The 10,505-nt window shown below is 39.0% G+C and overlaps 1 long non-coding RNA gene across 1 annotated transcript; it reads left to right on the forward strand.

Annotated features, from left to right (window-relative positions):
• The first annotated feature begins 2,791 nt into the window (after positions 1-2,791).
• Positions 2,792-10,129, forward strand: LOC130457160 (uncharacterized). Its single transcript, XR_008916239.1, has 2 exons — positions 2,792-3,180; positions 9,779-10,129. It is a non-coding gene; the product is annotated as an uncharacterized LOC130457160 (long non-coding RNA).
• The last annotated feature ends 376 nt before the right edge of the window (positions 10,130-10,505 follow it).

Raw genomic sequence — 10,505 nt, forward strand, 5'->3', positions numbered from 1 at the left:
TAGGGGGAAGCTGGGTAACTCAGTGGATTGAGAGCCAGGCCTAGAGATGGGAGGTCCTAGGTTCAAATCTGGCCTCAGACACTTCCCAGCTGTGTGACCCTGGGCAAGTCACTTAACCTCAATCACCTATTAAAAAAAGGTATGATGGATGATTATAATCAATGATGTCTCACAATGCAGAGAGAGGCAGTGGAGGGTAAACCTAGTCTAAAGAAAGCTTGATCCAACCAAGCAAAGCTATCCCAAGGGAATTCATGGATGAAAACAGAAGAGTACCACAAAGAGAAAAAAAATAGAAAAGATTTGCAAAAATTATTACAAAAACTTTTCCCCCCATCAAGAATAGTAGAAGTATCATACTTGAATGTTAATATCATTGTCCCTGAGGTGCTTTGAGAAGAACCAGAAATGGCACTAAAGAGAGGGAAGACAGAAAAAGCAGTCATATTTGATAGAATATACATACAGAAAATCTGTCCTGCAGGCAGTATTATCAGGGTAATGAGGAGCAGATTTTTGATATTTAAAATAAGTCAAGATATATATATATTTAAACCCTTACCTTCCATCTTGGAGTCAATACTGTGTATTGGCTCCAAGGCAGAAGAATGGTAAGGGCTAGGCAATGGGGGTCAAGTGACTTGCCCAGGGTCACACAGCTAAATAAGTCAAGATATTATTAAAGGCATGGGGGGAAAATCTCAGACCTTACCAATAATAATTTTAAAAAAAGGTAAACTTGGAGCATTTAGATGACTCATTGGATAGGAAGCCAGACTTACAGACTGGAGGTTCTGGGTTCAAATTTGGCCTCAGACATTTCCTAGCCCTGTGATTCTGGGCAAGTCACTCAGTCCCCATTGCTTAGCACTTAGTATTCTTCTGCTTTGTAACCTATACACGGTATTGATTGTCAGATGGAAAAGTGGGCTGATTTCATATAAATAGGTATTATTTGTAATACATATAAAATAGATAATAATTTTTCAGAATAAGAGATGTTTCCTGATTGATAAATGGTTCAAGGATATGAATAGGCATTTTTCAGAGGGAGAAATCTAAGTTATCAATAGGCATATTAAAAAATTCTAAATCCCTAATAAATGGAAAAATTAAAATTAAAACAATTCTGAGATTTCATCTCACACCCATCTGATTGGCAAAGTTGAAAACAGGAAAAATGACAAATGCAGGAGGATCTATGAGAAAACTGATACATTAATTAATGCACTGTTGGAACTGTGAACTGGTTTAGCCATGCTGAAAGGTAATTTGTGACCGCCACAAAATTGTTAAGTTGAACCTTTGAACCACATGCCAAAATATTTATAGCAAATCTTTAGTATTGACAAAGAATTGGAAACTGAGGGGATGCCCATCATTTGTGGAATGGCTGAACAAATCATGGTATAAGAATATGATGGAATACTATTGTGCTGTAAGAAATGATGAAGGGGATGGTTTTAGAGGAAACTGGGAATACTTGCATGAACTGATACAGAGTGAAGTGAGCAAAAGAATAACAATTTATACAATAACAACAATATCATAAAAGTGAATAACTTTGCAAGTCTTAGGAATTCTGGTGAATTCCATAACCAACCATATTTTAGAGGATTAATGATAAGAATATGCTACCCACTTCCTGAGAGAGTGGTGAATCTTCAGTGTAAATTGACACATATGTACTTTTTTATCTGAACAATTGTTCTGTTTATATATATATTTAAACAGGGATTTTGTTTTTCTGGCTTTCTCATTGGGGGTTATGTGTGAAATGAGAAAAAGAAAAAATTCATGAATACAAAATAAATGAGAATTTTAAAAATGAAAAAAAATTGAACCTTATCAGGACCTAGAAAAGATGACCAATGGACTATCAACAGCTACCTTACTATATATATATGTATAAAATCTTTATGAGAATCTTCTATAAATGAATCAAAACTATCTTCAGTGAGGATCTTAGGATGGAACCCAACGCTTTTATGGATGATATACAATGATAGAGAACATCTCGAGCATCTTAGACTTGATGGAGAGACCAAGATCCCACTGTATTTACAGTTTATTGATTATGTAAAAGCATTCAACTTAGAAGAACAAAATATTGCCCTACAGCCTCTTTCACAACCAAGTATCTCCTATGCATAAATCAAAACCATTCAAGATTCTTGGAAGTTGTAAAAACTGTTTTATTTCTGTTTAATGATCTGATAAGGCAAGTCCTTGGAGAAATGCTCATCAGAAATTTTCACTGCTGAGGTGGAAGAGGTAAAACAGAGTCAGGTCAGAGATAGAAGGGATGGTTACTAAGCTAAGGACAACAGAAAAGAAGGTTTTCTTTTTTACAATTGTAGAATAGGTCTCAAGGAACCAATTTGGTGTTTTTATTTTACCAGCTCTGGTTAGGGAACTCCCATGATGTGGAACTTCATCTATAAATGCAGATTTGCACTTATTCTGCAATTTACAGTGCCTGTAACACCGAGTTAGTAAATATGGCCCCAGCCCTCCCACATTCCTCACTTCTATGCATATATACATACACACATATATACACATATCCACATTTACAAACATAAACCATTAATAAATAACTAATTAGAAAAAAGCACAGCACTTGCTGGCATTTATTACATTAGGTGTTACTATGTGCTTCATAAATTTTTATCACTATATACATATTATCTCAACAACAATCCTGGGGGATCTGCTTTACAATCGTGGAAACTGAGGCACACAGTGGTTAAGTGACTTACCCAGGGTTCAGAGCTGAGGCCGGATTTGAACTCAGCTCTAAATGAACTAGATTAGGAGAGAAAAGGGAAGGCATTTCTAAAAGGGCATTTCCCCCCACAATACACAAGGGGATGAAATCGCTGACAGACGTCCATGACGCTAATGGGAGAGGTAAGGCTCTCCGGACAGCGCCACCCTCTCAGCTCTAATACTCCTTCGGGCTCTCCATCTTTCAACCGCTGGCTGGTGCCTCGTTGCCATTGGCTACCCCCGGATGCTGCGTGTAGCATCTCCGAAAATCTAGCTGGCTGCATCTTGGAACAACTGTCACTGGGCTTCTTCTCTGCGGCCCTACTGCCATCTGCTGGGACTATCTTTCATTGCGAGGGTTTCGCTTTCTCTGAAGGCTAATTTAGGCAGTTTCAGCTCTTCCACCAGGTAAACCCATAGACTCAGGTACCCCAGGCACAGCAATAAGAATAGCTAATAATTCTATGGTGGGTATACTTACACACACACACATACAGATGCGTGGTGATTCTTTTTAGAGCGTAAGGTCCTACACAGACACAACACACACAGACATGGTATAGACAATGTATGTGTATCATATAGGTGTGTATCTTCATACACGGGTGTGTTTATAAACCAGATACAAAGATATCTGCGTCTATACCAGATATTTGAGGAGGAGAACGCGAACAGCTAAGGGCGGTGGGATACGGAAGGATGTCATGAAGAGGGTGGCACCTGAGTCAAGTCTTGAAGGAAACTGGGAGGGAGGGAGGGAGAACATTCTTACCTTGCGGTCAGCCAGTGGTATCTTCTATCCCAGTTTGATTTAAGCACTTAAAAGATTAGCTTTTAATTATTTATTTTTTTACTTATAGTTTATTTCTCTGTTTTCTTCTATGTTTTTATCATCATATAAAACACATGTCCACATAACCAAAACTCCAAAACAAAACCATAAATACACTGATGTGAAAGACGACTCCTTCAGTCCTTTCTCTGAAAGTGGATACTATTCCCTGTCAAAAGTCTTTCAGTGTTGTCCCCATCAGTGCATTGCTGAGAGTAGCCAAGTTTTCACAGGTAATCACTGTCCAATATTACTGTTATTGTGTACAGTGCTCTCCCAGTTCTGCTTATTTTGCTCTGCATCAGTTCCTGCAGATCTTTCCAACTCTTTCTGAAATCATCCTGCTTATCATTCCTTCTAGCCCAACAGTATTCCATCACCAACATTCAGCCATTCCCCAACTGATGGATACCCCTTTAGGTTCCAATTCTTTGCCATCACAAAAAGAGCTGCGATAAATATTTTTGTACAAGCAGGTCCTTTCCCCTTCTTTATTATCTCTCTGAGATACAGACCCAGTAGTGCTATTACCCGATCAAAGGGAAGATTTGTTTTTATAAATGAATATTTACTTCAAAGATATAATAACAAATATATAATCCCACTTCCCAAAAAAGGGGCATAATTTGAATTGGTATCACCTCCTTCTCTAGGGAGAGGACAGGGATTAAGTTTACTGCTTAGTTCAGCTTCTACGAAGCTGAGGTTGACAGACTGCAGTCCATGGGCCAGATTGTTAGAAAGGGTATTCATTGGTGAGGAGAAATTTATTGAAACTTTTTGATCATGAAATGATAAGATCATCAATTTCAAGCTGGACTGGGTCTTGTAGGTTATCCATACAACCCCCTCATTTTATAGATGAGACATCAAAGCCCTGTGAGACTGAATGACCGGTCTGTTGCAGTCACACATTACTGTTGAAATGATCAGAGTCAGAAATTAAATTATAGTTTTTCTTTCTCCAAACCCAGCTCTTTTTCTACTGTACCATAATGAACATAGAAACAATAGGACCTGTCTTCAGATTTGTCCATGAGGGCTATTAGTGTGCTAGGGTTCTGCAGAGGACAACTAGGTAGCTCAATGGATAGAGTACCAGGCCTGAAGTCCAGAAGACTCATTTTCCTGAGTTCAAATCTGGTCTCAGACACTCACTAGTTGTGGGACTTTGGGCAAGTCACTTTGCTCTGTTTGCCTTAGTTTCCTCATCTTTAAAATGAGATGGAAAATAAAATGGCAAACACTCCAGTATCCTGGCCAAGAAAATCTGAAATGGGGTCATGAAGGGTAGGACATGATTGAAAGATGACTGAACAACAAAATATTCTGAAGGATGGATCAGAAGGAAGAGAAGGTGATAGCGGAAAGACCTGTAAGGAGGTTGTTGGAACAGTTGAGGTAGGTAGTAACAAAAGATCTTTATTAGCTTGGTGGTGGCAGGAATGGAAAGGAAGGTACAGATATGAGAGATACTTTGCAGGTAGAATCAACAAAAATTGGGGATAGCTTAAATATGAAAAATGAAGACGAGAAAAGAGTTAAAGCGAAAACCAATACATTTCAACATGGAAGACTGGTTGTATGGTGATGCCACTGGAAGAAAAACCAAAGTCAGCAGATTTTGGAGGAAAGATAAGTTTGTTTTAGACATGTTGAGTTTGAGATGCTGGTGGCATAATCAGGTTTCTTCATGTGGTTTGAATGAGGTCCAAGATTCCAAGGTACAGGACAAGGAAGGGCAGGACACCCCAAGACCAAGCAGAGCCCAAGACTGGAGTCATCTTGGGGGCAGAGCCAAGATGGTGGCTCTGAGAATCCTCTGAAACCAATCTTAAAATATGAGCACAAGCCTGGAATCAACGAAAAGAAAGTAAAGGAAGCTGGTTTTATGGAGGGGAAAGATGATAAGTGAGAGTAGTTCAGATGGATGGAAACAGGACAATTCAATTCAATAAACATTTATTAGGTCTACTACAGGCTGGGTGCTGTGATAAACACTAGGGATACAAGAAGAGGCAAAAGACAGTCCCTGCTCTCAAGGAGCTTATCTGATGGAGGAGACAACATGCAAACAGTTCTATGCAAAGCAAGTTTTATGCAGGATAAATAGAAAAGAATTAAAAGAGAGAAAGCCCTGGGATCATGTTCCATTAGGGAAGGCTTTCTGTAAACGATGGGATTTTAGCTGGGACTTGAATGTGGCCAAGAAGTCAGGTTCTCATGGGGCCCTGGTTGAAGGGGGTGCCAAAACTGATACGTGACAACATTCAGTAGATTTTTATAGGGCACTTATGTGGGTCAGGCAGGACCAGGCATTAGGAGATGGGAATAGGGAGTCTGGACTTGGTATGTAGGTCAAGGTTCAGGGACTGGTGCTGATTCATGATGGAGGGAATGTCTGGGCAATCAGTGTCTAGCTGATATTCATACTCTGCTGGAGGGAAAAGGGGCTTTTAGCCATTACTGACAGCTTTACTTTGACACAGAAGATTTGAGCCTCTTCATTTAATGGAACGAGGAGGCTACTAAAGTCCTTGGACCAGGTAGAGATATCTTAGAGGCAGTTGGAGTTAGAAGTCTGGAACTCAGAAGGAAAGAAAATATTCATCTACACAGAGATGGCATTTGAATTTGAAAGAGGGAGACACACAGGCAAAGAAAGAAGATTGAGAGTCAGGCCCAGAAAGGGGAGGTCCTGGGTTCAAATTTGACCTCAGATCCTTCCTACCTTTGTGACCCTGGTCAAGTCACTTGACCCCCATTGTCTAGCCCTTACCACTCTTCTGCCTTGGAACTAATACACAGTATTGAGTCTAAGAAGGAAGAGAAGGGTTTAAAAAAAAAAGAGGGAGAGGGTTGGTGACTGATTCTTAAGGATCATATATCTCTTACAGGCTTGTGAAAAGGTTGAAGAACTAGCAAAAGAGACAAAGAAGGAACAGATGGAGAGGTATGAGGAGAAGCCAGGGGGTATAGCACCTATGAAACTAAAGGAGTAGAGTATCTAAAGGGAACTAATAAATGTTCAAGAGAGTTAAGAGCTTCAGAGAGTTAAAGGAGCCCAATGGAAACTGAAAAACAATACGATTGTATTCAGCAATTGGGCAGCTAGGTAGTGCAATGATTAGAGTACACAGGCTAGAGTCAGGAAGACTCATCTTCATGAGTTCAAATCTGTCTTCAGACACGTACTAGTTGTGTGGATCCAGGGCAAGTCACTTGATCCTGTTTGCCTCAGTTTCCTCATTTGTGAAATGAATTGGAGAAGAAAATGGCAAAGTGCTCTAATATCTTTGCCAAGAAAACTCCAAATAACTACGCCCAAAGGGCTTTAAAAGACTGTCTGTCTTTTGATTCAGCCTTTGAACTGCTGGTTTATACCCCAAAGAGATAATAAGGAAAAAAGACTTGTACAAAAATATTCATAGCTGCACTCTTTGTAGTGGCAAAAAATTGGAAAATGAGGGAGTGTCCCTCAATTGGGGAATGGCTGAACAAATTGTGGTATATGTTGGTGATGGAATACTATTGTGCCAAAAGGAATAATGAATTGGAGGAATTCCATGTGAACTGGAAAGACCTCCAGGAATTGATGCAGAGTGATAGAAGCAGACACAGGAAAACATTGTACACAGAGACTGATACACTGTGACCTAATTGAATGTAATGGACTTCTCTACTAGCAGCAATGCAATGATCCAGGATGAGAAAGAACACTATCCACATTCAGAGAAAGAACTGTGGGAGTAGAAACCCAGAAGAAAAACAACTGCTTGATCACATAGTTTGATGGGGATATGATTGGGGATGTAGACTCTAAAAGATCACCCTAGTACAAATATTAACAATATAGAAATAGGTCTTGATCAATGACACATGTAAAATCCAGAATTGCTCATTGGCTATGGGAGGGGGGTGGGAGTAGGGCAGGGAAAGAATATGTATTGTGTAACCATGGGAAAATATTCTAAATTAATTACTTAAATAAACAAACAAATAAACAAAATTATTAGGGGGAAAAAGAAAACCCCAAATAAGGAAATCAAGAGTCTGACGTGATTAAACAACAAATTCAGCAATTAGGGATTACTAGGAATTTTTGAGAGGACAATTTTGGTAGAGTAGGGAGGAAAAAAATGGGTTGGATAGTGGGATTGAAGAAATGAAGCATCAAGTAGAAGAAACTTAGCTGTGAAAGGGAAGACAGATGTGATGGGAGCTGGATGGAACAAAATAGTAATTTTTTAGAGGATTTGATCGGACTTGAGCCTGTCTGTAGATAGAGAATAAGGAGAAAGAGATTGAAAAAAGTGGAAAAAACAGGAGATGACTATTAAAGCAAGTTCCTAAAAGAGGTGGTAAGAAATAAGATCAAGGATGTAGCTATAGCCAGAGAATTTAGTCTCTATGAGGATTATGGAAACCTCTTCTGTGATGAGAAGAAAGGAGGCAGAATGGATGACAGGGTTGAAAATATTTAAGGAATGCTAAAAGGGAGTGGGCTTATATGAAACCTAATATATTGCCAGTGGAATTGCCAACTTATAAAATTATTATGAGGGGCAATCTGGCAGTATTCTTACCGTAGTGATAAGAGCAATCAAACCCTTTAAACCAATTTATCTTATTATTAAGAATTTATCCTAAGAATATATTCCTAATAAAGAAAAAAGGTCTGTCTTCTAAAATATAATAATTTATAGAATCATTATTTGTAATTTTCTTAAAAAAAGAGTTGGGGGAAACAATCTTCATAATAAAAACCTCTGACAAAGGTTTAATTACTCAAATTTACAAAGAGCTACATCAATTGTACAAAAAATCAAGCCATTCTCCAATTGATAAATGGGCAAGGGACATGAACAGGCAGTTCTCAGCCAAAGAAATCAAAACTATTAATAAGCACATGAAAAAGTGTTCTATATCTCTTATAATCAGAGATATGCAAATCAAAACAACTCTGAGGTATCACCTCACGCCTAGCAGATTGGCTAACATGACAGCAAAGGAAAGTAATGAATGCTGGAGGGGATGTGGCAAAGTGGAGACATTAATTCATTGCTGGTGGAGTTGTGAATTGATCCAGCCATTCTAGAGGGCAATTTGGAACTATGCCCAAAGGGTGATAAGAGACTGTCTGCCCTTTGATCCAGCCATAGCACTACTGGGTTTGTACCCCAAAGAGATAATAAGGAAAAAGACTTGTACAAGAATATTCATAGCTGCGCTCATTGTGGTGGCCAAAAATTGGAAAATGAGGGGATGCCCTTCAATTGGGGAATGGCTGAACAAATTGTGGTATAAGTTGGTGATGGAATACTATTGTGCTAAAAGGAATAATAAAGTGGAGGAATTCCATGAAGACTGGAACGACCTCCAGGAAGTGATGCAGAGAGAAAGGAGCAGAACCAGGAAAACATTATACACAGAGACTGATACATTGTGGTACAATCGAAGGTGATGGACTTCTCCATTAGTGGCAATGTAGTGTCCCTGAACAATCTGCAGGGATCTAGGAGAAAAAAACACTATCCACAAGCAGAGGATAAACTGTGGGAGTAAAAACACCAATGAAAAGGAACTGCTTGACTACAGGGGTTGAGGGGCTATGACTGAGGAGAGACTCTAAATGAACACTCTAATGCAAATACCAATAACATGGAAATGGGTTTGAACCAAGCACACAAGTGATACCCAGTGGAATCGTGTGCCAGCTATGGGAGAGGTGGTGGGAAGGGGATGGGGGGGGGGGGGAGGAAAAGAAAATGATCTTTGTTTCCAATGAATAATGTTTGGAAATGACCAAATAAAATAATGTTTAAAGTGGGAAAAAAAAGAGTTGGAACCAGCCTAACAATGATTGGAGGAATAATGGAATAAATGATGTTGGGGAATCTAACCAAGTACCATAATGCTGTTAAGAATGATAAATATGAAGAAAATAAAAAGAATTTGGAAGGATATGATAAAATAATGCAAAGGAAAGAAAGAAGAGAGAGTACTAGGCATTTTGTTGTTTGGTCTGACTCTGTGACCCCATGGACCATATAGAACACACCAAGTCTTTCTCTTCTGCTATCTCCCAAAGTCTGTCTAAGTTCATGTCTGTTGCTTCCATGACACTATTTACCCTCCTCATCTGCTCCCATTCTCTTCTCTTTTTGCCTACAGTTTTTCCCAACATCAGGGTCTTTTCCAGTGAGTTCTGTCTTTTTATTGTGCATCTTCAGTATTTGATCTTCCAATGAATGGCTTGAATTAATTTCTTGAAGTATTGGCTGATTTGATCTCCTTGCTGTCCAAGGAACTCTCAAAAGTCTTCTCCAGCAACTCAATTCAAGAGTGTTGATTCTGCAAAGGAGTATATTAGAGGAAAATGCATATTCAAGGCTAGAGAAGAATAGAAGAAACAAAGAAAAAAGGGACACAGAAGGGGAAAGCTAATAAATTGTTATGGACATGGCATTTTTTCAGTTGTTTAATTGATTATATCAAAATTAAAATTAAATTTTAAGAAGTTGAGTATGTGGTAATTTTCTTTCATAGAGTATTATGTTTCTTTCTTTCTTTAAATTCTTACCTTCTGTCTTAGAAGCAATACTAAATATGGGTTCCAAGACAGAGGAGTGGTAAGTGGTAGGCAGTAGGTAATTAGGGTCTAGGAAGTCTCTGAGGCCAGATTTGAACCCAAGGCTTCCCATCTCCAGGCCTGGCTTTCTATCCACCTACCTGCCCCCTGGTTAAGCCAATGTTTTACCACCTACAGGGTCTTCAGATTTGGGATCAAGACCCATCAAGATCCAAGGGCAGCTAGGTGGTACAGTAGATAGAACACCAGACATGGAATAAGGAATATCTGAGTTCAAGTTTGGTCTCAGACACTTAGAAGCTGTATGAT

The sequence above is a fragment of the Monodelphis domestica genome, chromosome 2 (genome assembly GCF_027887165.1).
Source record: "Monodelphis domestica isolate mMonDom1 chromosome 2, mMonDom1.pri, whole genome shotgun sequence".
In the NCBI taxonomy this organism is placed as follows: Eukaryota; Metazoa; Chordata; class Mammalia; order Didelphimorphia; family Didelphidae; genus Monodelphis; species Monodelphis domestica.